Consider the following 15,498-nt stretch of genomic DNA (forward strand, 5'->3'; position numbering starts at 1 on the left):
TAACTTAGGCATGCCCCAAGCATGCGATGCTCCTGCCTTAGCTGCCATCACAGGCATTTGCTAACATATTTGACTTTTCCCTTCCTCTCTCCTTCCTCTTCTTTCTTGGAGCTGGGATCAAACACAGGCCTAAGTATATACCAAGCTGGTTCTCCTTCAGTGAGCTATAGTCCCTAGCCCTGACTTTTCTTTTTATCTTTTTGTTTTGTTTTATTTTGTGAAAGAGCCTTGTGTAGCCTCTAGCCTTGAACTTGTGATAAAATCCAGACTGGCTTTGAACTTTTGGTGTTCATTGCTTCTATTGATATTCTCATTGGTTTGTTTGTGTCAGCTTGACACAAGGGACCACAATTGAGAAAATGCCTCCATAAAATTGGCACGGGACACTTTTTTTTTTTTAAAGATTTACTTATTTACTATGCATACAGTGTTCTGTCTACACCCCAGATCTCATGATAGAGAGTTGTGAGCCACCATGTGGTTGCTGAGAATTGAACTCAGGACCTCCAGAAGAACAACCAGTGCTCTTAAACCCCTGAGCCATCTGCCCGGCTCATTTCCAGGCCGGGTAGTCCTGGGGTGTATGAGAAAGCAGACTGAGCAAGCCATAGGGAATAAGGCAGTAAATTGCATCCCTTGATGGCCTCTGCTTCAGTTCCTGCCTCCAGGTTCCTGCCCTGATTTCTCTGGTGAGGGAGTGTAACCTGGAAGTGTAAAATGAGCAGACCCTTTCCTCTGTGGGTTGCGTTGGTCATGGTGTTTTATCACAGCTATAGTAACCCTAAGACAGCCTCCCAAGTGCTGAGATTAAAGGCATGTTTTATTACTTGTGACTTTGAAACAGGGTCTCATTGTGAAGCCCTGACTGTCCTGGAACTCTCTGTAGGCCAGGCTGGTCATTTCTCCCTGCTTTCTTCCTGAAGAGCTCTGCAACTAAGGGGGAGACCTGTGCAGTAGTGAGACAGTCTGACTTGAGCCATTTGAACAGGAGTTAAGGAAGGAAACCAGACTTGATAATTGACCACTGGGAGACAAAAGGAAAATCTATAAACATGCTTAGTCACAGCCGGTGCAGGCTGCGATGGGAATCCGGGTACAGAACCTGGGCTTCCCAGTCTTCACCAAGACAACTCATTTCCTATTTTGTTTTTATTTCCATGATTGAATCTTGAACAATTTATTTATGTGTATTTATTTTTATTTATGTATTGGGGGGGATGTGCCAATGGGTGTGGTTGTATTTGTGCTCCAGTGTACACGTAGAGATCAGAGGACAACCCACAGAAGTCAGTTCTCTTCTTCCACTTTGTATGTTCTAAGAATTGAACTAAAGTCCTCAGGCTTGACGCCAAGCACCTTTACCTACTGAGCCATGTCACCAGCCCTAAAGCAATTTTTGTGGCTTTAAAAAAAAAAATTTTTTTTTTTATAAGCCTGACGGTGGAGTCTCACAACTTTAATCCCGGCACTCAGCAGGCAGCGGCAGGCTGTGAGTTTGAGGCCAGCCTGGTTCCAGGACAGGCTCCAAAGGTAGAGAGAAACCCTGTCTCAAAAAAACAAAAATAAAGTTGTTGTTGTTATTTTTAATCATCTTATTATTGAGCCTGATTTTTGAAGTTCAGATAGAAATGAAAGACAAGGAAGGCTACACAGTTGTCATCAGTATTTCTGGGTCATTTTCCTCTTGCTCAGCACAGAGTGCCTCTTAGCAGAACCCACTCAGTGCCTGTGTGTCCAGACTCATCAAAGTTTAAAGCAGATCCTGGCAGCACTGGTGCTTCTCACTCTAAGTTAGGTCTGTGATTGTCTTTGCCCACTGTTCCCTGAAAAATAACTGAAGGTCACAGACCACTAATAAATTGGGTGAATGGGCTAATTATAACTTCAGATTCTGGATTTGGGTTATAATCGCTGTATCTTTCATGTTAGACTGCTGGTGCTTTGAAGGCTTGTTATATCCCCGTGTGTCTGTCTATAAAACCCTTCTCCAGAGCCTAGAGATGCTTTTCACACAATCAGCTCTTAATGAATTAATTGTGAGGTGAAAAATAAGGAATAGTCTGAGGGTGTGCCTTGGTGGAGGCTCTGGATTTGAGTCTCATTGCAGAAAATAAAAATTGCAGTCTGGGCATTCTTCCTTGTAGTGCCCCTTAGGGAAAGTGCCCATCCTGCTTTACAAACCAGACACCTGTTTCTGTTGGTTCTCCTGCAGTGTGGTGGGCTTTAGGGACTGAACTCAGGTCGTGGAGGTTGGCAATCTCACTGGCCCCAAAAGAACTTCTTTTTGAAAATGAAAAAATGAAGGGGAAGGTTTAAAACTGTTGCTGGATAAGAACTCAGGAAACCACAGGAGAGAACGCTCTACTAAGGAATCCCGTCTGGCCTCCTGCCGTAGAGACAAGAGCCAGAAAGCCAAGCCCTCTGTTCTCTGTCGATGCTTGAGTGGCTGGTTAACCGGCTTCATCCTTTCCTCTGTGATAGGCAAACAGCTTCAAGGAGTGTTGGGACTTCTGTCCTGAGGACAGAAGACTGCAGTTTATTTATAGGGCAGGAGAGCTCAGGAGTGCACGGGAAGACCTGATTGCACACCAGCTCAGTACTGGTGATGGCAAGGACCCAGATTTTTCTTTGAGCACATTAGAGATGAGTTGCTATTCTTCCGTCTAAGTACTAACCAGGCCTGGCTCTGTTTGTTTGGGTTCTGAGATCTGTGGAAATGGGACCCTTCAGGGTGCGGTGCTGATAGGTTCCTTTCTAACTTTTTAAAAAATCATTTTGTTTTAGCCAGGTCATATGGCACATGCCTTTAATCCTAGCACTCAGGAGGCAGAGGTAGATAGGGCTCTGTAAGTTCAAAGCCAGCCTGGACTACAGAGTGAGTTCCAGGACAGCCAGGACTACACAGAAGAACCCTGTCTCGAAAAAAGGAAAAAGAAAAGAGAGAGAAAGAAAAGAAAAAAAGAAAAACATTTGTTTTGTATGAATGGGTGTTTTGCCATGGGTGCATGTGTATGTACACCTCTTTGTGTCTTGTGTGGTAGAGGCCAGAAGAGAGCATTGAATCCCCTGGGACTGGAGTTTCAGATGGTTCTGGGTGCTGGGAATTGAACCTGGGTCCTTAGAACAGCAGAAAGTGCTCTTATCTGCTGAGCTATCTCTCCAGTCCTGAGAGTTGTTTTTCTAGATGGGCCAATAATTGTGAGGTCCAGAACCATCATAGATAGACAAGGTGAGAATATGACTCTTTCTCTTTTCTTGTAAGTCCCTCTGACTTTTGTATATCCTGATTTGAACCCAGAAAAAAGCTCTGGCTGGGTGGTAGAACTAAGGACCTGTTAGACAGGTCTGCTTGGGCCTAGCTCCCCTCCCCCACCCTGGGCAGGGAGACTGAAACTGCTGCTTGCAGGGCTTTGCCAAATCAGTTTCTCCTCAAGGATTACCTGCTCACTGCAGGCAGGCAGCTCCCCACCCAGGAGCCAGACACTGTGGGAATCATGCGGGTGGGGGCAGGCTCTGCTTAGCTTGTTGGGTGTGCTGCTCGCCTGCTGGGCTCTGAGCACAAAGGCTCCCTGCTCACTGTGCTGAATCGCCTGGAGGCCTAAGGGAAATAGCCTGGGCCCACAGTGCCTTGCCCTGTGCCCTGTGGCCACATTCTGTCGGGGATGGGGGGAGTGAGGAGCTTCAACACTGGGCAAATGAAATCTTTGGAAAGAAGTTTCATCCATCTAACTCCTTGAGTTTAGAATTGAATATTTCTTTTTTTTTTTAACCCTAGTCAAAGTTTTTCAGTGTGTGGGGGCCTAGTGTCCACAGCATTCTGGACAAGGCTCCTTAGCCAGGCTCCTTGGTAGGTTCACTTAATGTTAGCCAAGATCAGGAAGTCGGCTCATGACAGGCAGCCCCTGCTCACTTCCTGCTTTGGTCTGAGGGATGGGTGTAAAAAGCTTGAACCTGCACAGATATGAAGAACTCCATTCACCCAGCACAGATCTTTAGAGCCTTTACAAGTGTGGAGACAGGTCCCGGGAGAGTGATTTGTTCAAAGTTATATAACTTGTTTAGGCAGATTTGAGTCTAGAATAGATCTCCCTTGGGGCCCTTGGTACTTGTCCCCATAGCCCCCACTTTAATGGCGATTCTCCTTAGAAGGCCTACAGATTTCTGTGGTAAGAAGCCATCTGGAAAAGGACAGGTGGAAGGGTAGCAGACCCCAGCTGTACACACACACCAAAGACACTGGCTTCTCTTCAGGGACTGTGTCCATCCAGGTGCCAGAAGTCCCTAGGGAATGGATTTAAAACAGTAGGCAGCAGCATTCGAACCCTGACTCAGGTCAAAAGGTCACATGAATCAGAGCTGGGTTAGGGGCTGCTGGCTAAAGAGGAATCAGGAAGGTCTGACCCCATGACTTAGTAATTTCTGGAGGGTCTGTTAGTGGCCACCACTGTGCCAGGACTCGAAGAACACGGAAGGACCTGAGTCCTGGAAACTTCCCTGGGGGCTGCTTTTAGTTTTGCATACTAGTGAGCAAATAACCACTAAGAGTAGCAAAGGAGACCAGCCAGTGAAGAGCTAAGGATGCCTAGGAGGACACAGTGGAGACTAAAGTAAGCTAGGTGGAAGGAAGCCTGGAAAGCTTCCTGCTGGGAGTGATGTCTGCCTTTAGCTCACCAAAAGGAAGGATGGGTCTTAATGGAGGGAAAGTGACCCAGGCTATGGGACACTACAGCAAAAACCTGGAGGTCTTTCATTGTAGACTGGGAGACAGGTGGCTGGGGCGCAGCTGCTATCAGAAAAGAAAGCCAGATAATCCCTCATGTAGTTTGCAGGCCTGTGAGTCTAGTTGGAAATAAGCTTTAAGTATATAGGTAGATATATACTCAGATAAATTGATTGTGGGTAGGGACAGGTAAGGCAGAGATAGAATTTTATTTGTGTATGTGAATTCAATGTAGGTCAGAGGAGAACCTGGAATTGATTCTCTCCTTCCACCATTCAGGTCCTAGGGATCCATTACAGGTCATCAGACTTAGCAGCAAGTACCTGTGTCTGCTGAGCCATCTCACCAGCCTGAGACAGAATTTTATGAGAGGTGTGTTTGGGATGGGTTTTCCTATTCCTGGCGCTGGGTACAACAAGCCATGTTATACAGGAAAGAGGACAGATTTGTGTGTGTGCAGGTGTGTGTATTCAGCAGACTGAGGTTTTCGTCCTTCTGGGAGACTTGGCTTTGTAGCGGAATTAGCTGGAGACGCTGGATCATTGTTAAGCCAGAGATCAGGATTGTTTTCCTTTTCCGTAAGGAGGGACTCACAGGCCTTGGCTGCCATTAGAAGATCTGGGGGGTTGATGCCATAGTTGGTGGAAAAGATAAAGTATCTGTCTTGCTCCTTGACCCCCACAGCCGTTCCTATTTGTCACCAAATAGCACTTCTCTGTGGCAGTCTTGGGTTCTGTGCTGGAGAGAGAGACACCCTCCTCTCTCTACAGGAGCCCTCATAGATAGCTCTTGCAATACCCTTGGCTACAGACAGGATTCCACACAAGAGCTAGCAAGAGTCCCCCTCCCCTCTTATCATCCTGTCAGTGTCTCAAAGTGTTCAGACCTGACCTGAGATGACCAAGATGACCAAGATGACCATGCTCCACACCTGGGAGCAAAATTAGACCTAAGGTTAGAATAAACTGCTTGCCTTGGAGGCTTCAGGAGGCAGCTTTCGCTGCTTGCCTATCCCTCTCCAGGGATGTGTGTGTGCCACACAAGTCTGCCTCTTCCCAGGGAGCATACACCTGCAGTGTTCTAGTTTGGATAGGAATACCATTCAAAGTTCTTGGCAGGAGACCAGCCTACTTCTACCCAGGTTGATTCCCCCCCCTTTTCCAACTTGTTTGATGTGCTTGTTGCCCAGAGTTCTTAGGCAGTGGATTGGCTCTATAGTGGCTAGAGATTGGAGATCCTGCAGTGAGAACACAGCTGCTTCCTTTCCTGTCTTCTGGGGTGGAGCTTGAAAATAGAGAATCATAATCCCTTGCTCCTCTTCCTCTTCCTCCCCACTGTCATGCTGCCAGGTAAACTGGAGTGACCAGCTCTGAGTGGGACTCAGCATGCCTGCTTCACTGCTCTGGAAGACAGCAGTGATGTGGAAGAGATTCATGGACAGTGAGCATGCAAACTCTGTGTGTTCTTGGGCCAGCAGACTTAGAGCCAGTGGTGACCCCACCAGGTATCAGGCAAGTCTGCCCCAGGCCACTGTTTTCTCTAACATGCTGAGAAATGAAGACTACTTCCACATACCCCTGCTGCCCAGGAAGCTAGGAGCTGGTCATTTGTCCTTGGAACCCTTTGCAATACAGTGCCCCTTAACCATGCTTTTAAATCCCTTACCTGGGTGCTTTTTTGTTTTGTTTTGTTTTTTTCAAGATAGGGTCTTACTATGTAGACCAGGTTGACTATGAACCCACAGAGATCTGCCTGCCTCTGCCTCCCAAGCAGTGAGATTAAAGACATGCACCACCACACCCAGTTAAATTGACTGTTTTTATTCCTAACTTAGTTATATTCAGGCTTTGTTTTTTTGAAATAGTAACTTCGTGAAATTTGTTATGACGTGTTATGTATTTGGTACACATGAAGGGATATTCATGTGTCGTGAAGTGTACATGTAGGTTAGAGGTTCTCTCCTTCCATGAGGGTCCCAGGGGTCAGGCCTGTCAGCAGGCACCCTATCCTCTCAGCCGTCTTGCCAAGACTGCACTCCCGTTTCTTTAGCAGCAGCAGGTAGAGGAGGCACCTTCCCTACCTCTCAGAACTGTGGGTGGGAGGCTGGGAAAGTGCTGCTCCTGTGCTGGAAAGGGAGTGTAGTAGAGGGGCAGGGGCTGCCAGTGGCTGTATCTGTTCTCCTTTTGGCTGGTCAGAGGCAGTGACACCTTAGTCTTTTGCTGACCTCTGTGGTCAGCCAGGAAGCACCGCTGGCAACAACTTCCTGCTGGCAGCTGTGAGTACCTAAAGCAGAGCCCCAGCTTGCTGAGTGGGAGGAGTGGTTACTTAGGGTCAATGGGAACTGGAGCTGGGGAGGAGTGTTGTAGCAGAGCCAGAGGTCAGCTTCTGCAGCCTGGCTGCCCGGAGCAAAGGCCGTGTGCCCAGTGCCTTCCCTCCTGTGTCTTGCTAGTGATCATCACTGTTAGGTTGACCTCCAGGCCACATTGGATGATCCTTACTCTGCTGTTTCAATCCTATGTGTCCTAGAGCTGAACCTCAAGGCGATTTGTTGTTTTAGAAGTTCTGACATTGGTCACTGGAAGGTCTGTTTTGGTGTTTTGCTTCTAACTGAGAGATGGATCTCTGAAAACATCACTCCCTTTAAGTACACACCTGGCATTTCTCCTCTTTCGGCTGGCTGCATATGCAGCCTCATGGGAAAGCCCTTCCTTGACCGAGTTTAAGCTCCAGCACCCGAGGAAGAGTAAAAGTAATAACACTCCTCCCTCAGGATACACACATGCTTCTCAGAGTTGGAAAGACTTTGGTTTTTTATTCCATGTGGGGCCTGGACCTTAGAGATCCATTTGCCTCTGCCTCCTGAGTGCTGGGATTTGAGATTACAGGTATGTATCTTGCCTGACCAATTTGTGACTTTTTTTTTCTTTTTTGGTTTTTCAGACAGGGTTTCTCTGTAGCTTTTGAGCCTGTCCTGGAGCTAGCTCCTGTACACCAAGCTGGCCTCGAACTCAGAGATCCGCCTGCCTCTGCCTCCTGAGTGCTGGGATTAAAGGTGGCACGCGCCACCACCGCCTGGCCAATTTGTGACTCTTTAGGAGCTTTATGTTGTTCATTTGCTTAACCTTCCACCTCACCCCAGATCAACCCAAACTAGCGTTTCATATGAAGAGCTCTGGAAAGATGAAGCGGTGCCTCAAGGTCACTGAAGTGTACTTGGTATTTGGCATAGGTGGCTGGTTTGGTGTTTGGTAAGGGATTTCTTCTTTGTATTTGAGCAAAAGATTTCTTGGCAGGAATCCTTTATGCTGTGTTCCCAATGCTTGCCCTGTGTCCAAGGTTTGCCCTCTGCTCCCCTCCCCTGACAGGTTGTTTCAACCCTCTTGCTTATAAACAAGTGCAGTAGAACGTGTCGGTCCAGCTCACATGACCTTGGTTATCTCTTCACGGGGTAACCAGCACTGGCATTAGATGCCACAGTCAGTCATTTGACCTTGTGGAGCTGACTGAGTAAAAGAGGGGAGATGCCAGGAGAAAGCCTGTGTCTGCCAGAGAATGTACATGGGAGGCTACATGATTCCTTAGTGAAGTCCAGGTGGGAAATGTCAGTGTCCCTAGAGCAGGGCTTCAGCTATGAGATGTTTCCTTTCCTGTTTTATTATCCCAGCATTCCTAATTTTAGCATTCTTTTATTTCTCCTGTTCTCAGATCTTGTCTATAAGGATCCACAACATGCAGCTTTTTAGGAAACTGTCCCTGAGACAGACAGCAGATAGTTCACAGAATAGCAACGCCAATATCTCCGAATCTTATCTTCCCAAATAGTTATCCTGTTAGTGGTAGACAGGTGGTGATGGGAGCCTGGCTGCCACAGAATGTCTCTTGGAAGGGACGTCAGGAACTGAAGTGTCGCTGAGCCGAGCACTTACCATTACACATGCACACATAGGCTCTCCTTCTCAAGGTTGAGAGGCAGCTTGAACTTTCGTGAGTATCTGAGTATACCCATGCAGCAGTGTTTGTATGCACATGCTACATGATAGTGCACATGTGTTTTATGCATTAGTCACATTTCTTTCTATGACTGTTAACTTAGCAAGTTTCCAGACCCATTCATCTAAAAGTCCTCGCAAGATGGCAATACTCTGCTTCCAGGAGTTGTGATGTACTGAGTTTTTGTAGGGTGGGATGTTTTTGTTTAAAGTGCCTTTTATCAGGGGAGCCTAATGTGGCCTTTTATGGAAAGGATAAAACAGCTGAGCTGCTGGAGCCTTCTCTGTAAGAAACCCAAGTCCCTGTCTGGGTTGTGTGAGATGACCAGAACTTGGCCTTTCACTAAAGAGCTTTCCTGGACTTGTTTGAGAAAAGCCATCTTTTCTTGGAGGTGCACAGCATCTATGGTAGTTACTGGGTAAAGAAGTTCAGTCTGTGTCTTCTGGCAATCTATAGAATAGTGAGAAAGCTGGAATTACAGTAATGATAGCTGGTGTGTCTTGAGCATTTAATACAGGCCACGATTATTCAGAGTTTGGGGTGGAGTTGGGTATTTGGTAATTTCTGATTTTACTGTTTTCAAGTCTTCTGTTGAGAGCTTCTTTATTCCTGACAGGCTCTTTGTCTTTGGTGGGTAGCATGGACTGGGTGGAGGAATAGGATAGGTACAGTAGTGCCCTTCTACTCAGCTTGAGTGCAATTTCAGGTCCTCAGTAAATTCAAAGGTTGGTAGCAACAGACTTGGCTGCCTGTCTCATTCAGTCTGTGGAACGATCCATCTAACAAGACCCCAGCATGCCCTTTCTCCCCAGCACACTGGTTAATTGCAGTTGTTCTTGAGGGCTTCCCCAGTACACAGCCAGGCAGTCCCAGAGCATTAGTGCCCTCACCCTCACCAGGGCTGAACGGACTCTTCTCTGCATCTTCACTTCTCTTGGAGGCTAGGATAGCTCCCTTGGACCTCTTCCTAGGGCTCTGAAAATATAGACTGTAAGTAAGAATACTCTTTAAGAGCTGGGTGTGGTGGTGCATGCCTTTAAACCCAGTACTTGGGAGGCAGAAGCAGACAGATCTCTGAATTTGAGGACAGCCTGGTCTATAGAGCAAGTTCCAGGACAGCCAGAGCTACTCAGAAAACCCTGTCTCAAAACCAAAATAAAACAAAAAAAGAAGACACATGTAGTAAAAGATGACTGTGATCTGCTTTGCATACCTTGCTTTAGGCTAAAAGTTACATATAGTTAGGGCCTTTCCAGAAGCAAAACAGCCATTACTGTCAGTAATTGAACATTTATTTGCCCACCCCTTTGCCATCTCTGTCCCCAGGCCTAGAATGGCAAGCTGAGGGCCTGGGTCTTGCTGGGAAGCAAAGCTTGGACTTTCCAGTCTTCACCTAACTGCTGACAACCAGCCTATCCAAGATGCCTGCTCTAACTGTGGCTGCTTAGTAACAGGATACAATAATGTCTGCCTTCAGCCAGAGGTGCTTTGGTTGTGCTGTGGGGAAGGTAGCTCCAAAGATATTGGCCCCAGCTGTGTCAGGATACTGTCACAGGCTCTCTCCTGACTCTAGCTAGAAATGTTCTTCCATGTTCCTCTTGCAATAACTCTCTCTTCAGTAAGGCAGTACATGTTCAGAAGGCTAATTTCCATCTGGGTTTCTGTCTCATCAGACCCTCTCTCCTGTTCTACTGCAAGCTTCAGCCATGCCAAGAGTTTTTGAAGCATCCTTATTCAAGCTCTCTGTATCACAGTATCATCAAGATTTGGGGGATTAGGGTGCTCTATGTGTATGGAGCCCAGAGAGCAAAGATATATTCCCAAGCTGGACCAGTGCAGTGGGGGAATTCATGGGCTGACCTGAGAGCACTGCCACCATTGGTAAGGTTTCTCAGAAGGAATCTTTAGTAGAGCCAGCACAACACCAGTGAGCTCCCCCCAAACCCCACCCCAGCTCCTAGTAGGGAATTTCTGGAGGAACACTCTGCATCTGATTGTGCTTGCCTGAGCGTTCTCCTTAGTCAGTAGTCCCAGCAGCTAGTACGCACATGAAGTTGTCCCAGATGCCAAACAACAAAGATGAAAAGGAGCTCCCTCTTTGCTCACAGCACGTTTGCTGGGGACTGCACTGCACTTTTATGGCCCTGAGTCACAGGTATGCCAGGATCTTCAGCACAATGAATTTACCCTGTGGTCTGGCAGAACCCCCTTGCATGCTCAGGCTGTCTTCTACTCTAGTTGCAGAAGAAGATGGGCATGTAGCACCTCTGCCCATCAGGGCAAGGGAGCCTGGCTTCTGGAAAGAGCAGCCAGTTGAATGTTTTTTGTTTTGTTTTGTTTTGTTTTGCTTTGTTTTGTTTTGTTTTGTTTTGTTTTTTGAGACAGGGTTTCTCTGTGGCTTTGGAGCCTGTCCTGGAACTAGCTCTGTAGACCAGGCTGATCCACCTGCCTCTGCCTCCCAAGTGCTGGGATTAAAGGCGTGCGCCACCATCGCCTGGCTCAGTCACTTCAAGGGAGTAGCCACACAGTGGAAAGTCTGGTCTGATGGGGGCAGTTGTGAGGCCCAGATTAGCAATGACAGCCTTGGGTAGTTTCTGAACCTTTCTCCTCCTCATGCTGACCTCTGGCCACAATGACTTCTGGGGTGGTGAACAGCCTTGGTATTTTTCCTGTTTCTTCCTCCTTCAACTCCCTCTTTGAACTTTCAGGGGTAGGAGGCAGCCTTTTTTATTCTTGCAGGAAAAGGTGAAGTGGAAATAGATTCTTGTTCATTACTTCCCAGGAGCTTTTGGAACTGGTTAAGACCTGGAAGCCTGCTTCATAGCCTGGGGCTGGCTGTACCCCTAGACAGGAAACCTCCATAGGGTGCCATGAAAGGCAGGGTAGGAGCACAGGGTTAAGTCTGCATCAAGTAGAAAAACTGTTGCATAAATGTTGAAGTGTTTTTTTGGTTTTGATTTTTTTCCCCCCAAATCTCAAGCTTCTTTGTTGCTTTGCTTTGGCAAAGCCCCAGGAGAAGTCGGGAGATTCTGGGAGGAGTTGGTTGTGCTGAGTGAGTCACTGAGCTCCCGCTGCTGCTGTGTTTAGTTCCTTCGTGCCTCACAGGAGAAGGAGGCCTCGTGGGGAGGGGCAGGGTGGAAATGCTGCTCTGTGTAATGGGGCAGTGTGTTTTGTGAGCACCCTAAGGTTGGCAGAGCCTCATAGCCGCCGACCAGAGCAGGAAATACTAGAGCAGCACTCTGAACATAACGTATACTAATGTCCCTTGCCATCCTTATACAAGTAGTTGTCACTTCCCTGTTCAGTAGCTTTTGAAATGGTTTAAATTGAATTGTGTTCTCTCTGCAACACATGCTGTTTCCTAGCAAAACAGGAGGGATTGAATGTAGAGAGGCAGAGAAGAACTGTCTAAAGTAGGAGGCCTTGATTGTCGTGAGAGGCGAGGATTCCCCTTTGAGGAGTAGGGAGCCAAGGATCAGATGGGATCTCTACTTTGCTGATTTCTGGCTGTCTATGTGAACTCCATTTTCCATTAATGACTGACTACCTACCATCCATTGTGGGCAAGTGCCCACTTGGTTGTTGTATGCTGAGAACATTGGACATTTGGAGACACCCCAACTCTTCCCCCCTTTTTTTGAGTCAGATATCCTAGGTTGATCTTGAACTTTTTTTTTTTTTTTTTTTTTTCCGAGACAGGGTTTCTCCATAGCTTTTGGTTCCTGTTCAGGAACTAGCTCTTGTAGACCAGGCTGGCCTCGAACTCACAGAGATCCTCCTGCCTCTGCCTTCTGAGTGCTGGGATTAAAGGCGTGTGCCACCACTGCCCGGCCTGCTTCTACTTTCTGAGGATTGAAGGTGTCTGCTATTACACCAATTTATGTAATGCTGGTATTGAACCCAGGGACTTGTGCCTGCTAGGCAAGCCCTTTATTCTTTCCTCTGTGTAACAGATGCCAGGCTAGCTAGTCCTTAAGCTTTCCTGTCTCTGCCTCACACCTCTCTATAGGAATGTTGGAGATGGAGATGTGCACCACCATGCCTGGTTTCTTCATGGCTTCTGGAGGGTGGGGCCCAGATAGTCAGAGCTTGGATAGCAAGTGCTTTGACCCTCTGAGCCAGTACACCAGCCTCTTTTTTGTGTTGTTGTTCTTAGGACAAGGTCTTGCTGGCTAAACCAGACTAGCCCAGAATTCACTGTAGCCCAAGCTAGCCAGGAACTCATGGCAGTTGTTCTGCCCCAGCCTCTAGATGCTAAGATTACAGGTGTACACTCAGCTCCCCAGCATACTTGCTTCCTTTCTTTTTCTTTGACAAGGACTCATCTAGTCCAGGCTGGTCTTAAACTTTCTATGTAGTGGAGGATAACCTTGAACTTCTGATGCTTCTAACTCTGCCTTCCAAGTGCTAGGATTACAGGTGTATGACACTATGCCTAGTTTTATACTGTGCTGTGGGTGGAGCCCAGGGCTTTGTATTCAAGCAACAGAGCTACATCCCCTATCTCCTCCCAGCACATTCCCTTTCTTTGCTTTTTCTTTTGCCCCTCTTCCTCCTTTTTGAGACAGGTTCTTATTGTGTAGCCTTGGTTGGTTGCCTTGAATGCCATGTGTAGCTCAGGGTAGCCTTGAAATCAGAGATCTACCAGTCTTAAGCTTCCCTGTTCACCACATCTCACCCACACCTGACTGGCTTTTTTTTTCTTTTTTAAATTTATCTATTTTATTTTATTTGCGTTGGTGTAACGATGTTAGAGTCTCTGAAATTGGAGTTACAGACAGTTGTGAGCTGTCATGTGGGTGCTGGGACTTGAACCCGGATCCTCTGGAAGAGCAGTCAGGCTCTTATCTGCTGAGCCATCTCACCAGTACCCCTTTTTCCTTTTTTAAAGAGTTATATATTATTTATCTATATCTATGTCCTACATATCTATATGTGTAGCATATGTGTGCAGGTGCCCAAGAAGGTCAGAAGAGGGCGTGTGATTCCCAAAACTGGAGTTGTAGGCAGTTGTAAACAGCCTGGTGTGGTTGCTGAGAACGTAGCCTGGGTTCTCCGCAAGAGTAACAAGTGCTCCTAACTGCCAAACCTTTTCTTCAGTCCCAACACATTTTCTTCTTCACTCTGCACAATACTGAATATTGTGCTAGGCATTCTGGGCCATGAATAAGACAAACCAAAGTTCCTCCTTTTGACATACACTAAACTTACCAACTTCAAGGGTAGCAAATATTTGAAAGGGAGGAAATGGCTCTTCTGATACAAAGTTTTGACCTTCCTTCCTCTTCCCTTGTCTTATTCCCTAGGGGTCAAGGGAGGGCAACTTGTAAGGATCAAAAAATTACACCCACAGAGGGCTGGAGAGATGGTTCAATGGTTCCCAGCACCCACATGGCAGCTCATATCTGTCTATAACTCCAGTTCCAGGGGACCTGGCACCCTCACACCGGCATACTTGCAAGCAAAAACCCCCATGCACATAAAAAGTAAATAAATCTTTTTTAAAAATCACACCTGCTTTATTCTACAAGTACTTTAACATGAGCTAGTTAGGTGTGAGCACTATTGGACACTAAGAGGGTATGAATGTGAGCAAGGCACGGTCTGACTTTGCAGAGCTTGAGGGAACACAAGAAGTGCAAGTACTGTGCTTCAAAGTCCAGAGAAGGAAATGACTCCTAGCTATGAAGGTATCCAAAATTGAGATGAACAAGGCATCAGAGCTCCCTTCCTGGATTGTTTAAAGGAAGACACTATGTACTAGATGAAGCACTTTCTTGTAGTGTGTGTACAACTGTGTGATTCTGTCCCATTCTCTGTGTGATAGCCAATGTAGCAGAACCTGGACCCCACTACAGGTCTAATGCAGTGACAGCTTCCCAGTACACAGAGTGGAACTGGGTAGGAACAGAAGCCCAGTCCAGAAAATATACCAGAAACAAACTACTCCTCAGAGAAAAGGAGGTGAGCCTAAGAGGAAGCCCTGGCACCTCAGCTGCACTGGTGCCCATCCACTTCCACACTTCTTTGTAAAGTGAGTCAAGCTTTTATGTTTCTGACCGCCTCCTGCCTCACCCCCACCCCCATCCTCCAAAGCCTGGGCTTCTGGAAGCCTGGCTCTCCTGTGATATGGAGGAACTCACTGTCTCCATGGTTACAGTAACCCACTGGTACGGGAGGAGCCAAATGAAGTACAAGGCTGGCAATGTGAGCTTCCCCCAACCCTTGGCACCATGTGGTACTGGTATGTTGGCTCTTTCTTTGACTGTTTCTGGAAGGAAGGAGTTAAGGCACTAGCAAGACAGGGAAGGTTCCAATTTAGAGGAGTCACATAACCCTGCTCAGTCAACTAGTCAACTAGTAAGTAGCAGAGATGTGGCTTGCTCCTGAGCTCTGCCTGCCTCCTGCTTCCCCTTACATACAGTAAGCAGACTGTGTACCTTCTCCACAGTTCACTTTGCAGGTGGCTCTAGCTGCACAGACTGATGTTTGACAATGGCTTGCTGAGCACCACTAGCCCAAAAGAAACAACTTAACAATGAGCAGATTCAGGGATGAGGTGTGACTAGAGACTTGTAGGTGCTCTGGGTACACAGTAGATCCTTAGTACTCTGAGAGCATCTCCAGTGGACCTGAAGACCAGAGGGTGGGGGTTATTGGTCATTAAGGCTTCCAGACATGAAAGGGGTGAACGACTTTCGGCTCACTTCATGAGCCTGCTGTTCTCAGGCTGGCTCTGACTGTTGCTGGGGGATGAGGGTTGTAGCGCAGACACTGTTGAATAGTAA

The 15,498-nt window shown here is 47.1% G+C and overlaps 1 protein-coding gene across 4 annotated transcripts in view; it reads left to right on the forward strand.

Moving 5' to 3' along the window:
• Mark2 (microtubule affinity regulating kinase 2) overlaps window positions 1–15,498 on the forward strand; it is a 62,848-nt gene that overhangs the window by 25,021 nt on the left and 22,329 nt on the right. The gene's annotated exons all lie outside the window — the stretch shown is intronic.

The sequence above is a fragment of the Microtus oregoni genome, unplaced genomic scaffold (genome assembly GCF_018167655.1).
Source record: "Microtus oregoni isolate MIOR12 unplaced genomic scaffold, Mior012 000012F_ref0000307, whole genome shotgun sequence".
NCBI classification, from domain to species: Eukaryota; Metazoa; Chordata; class Mammalia; order Rodentia; family Cricetidae; genus Microtus; species Microtus oregoni.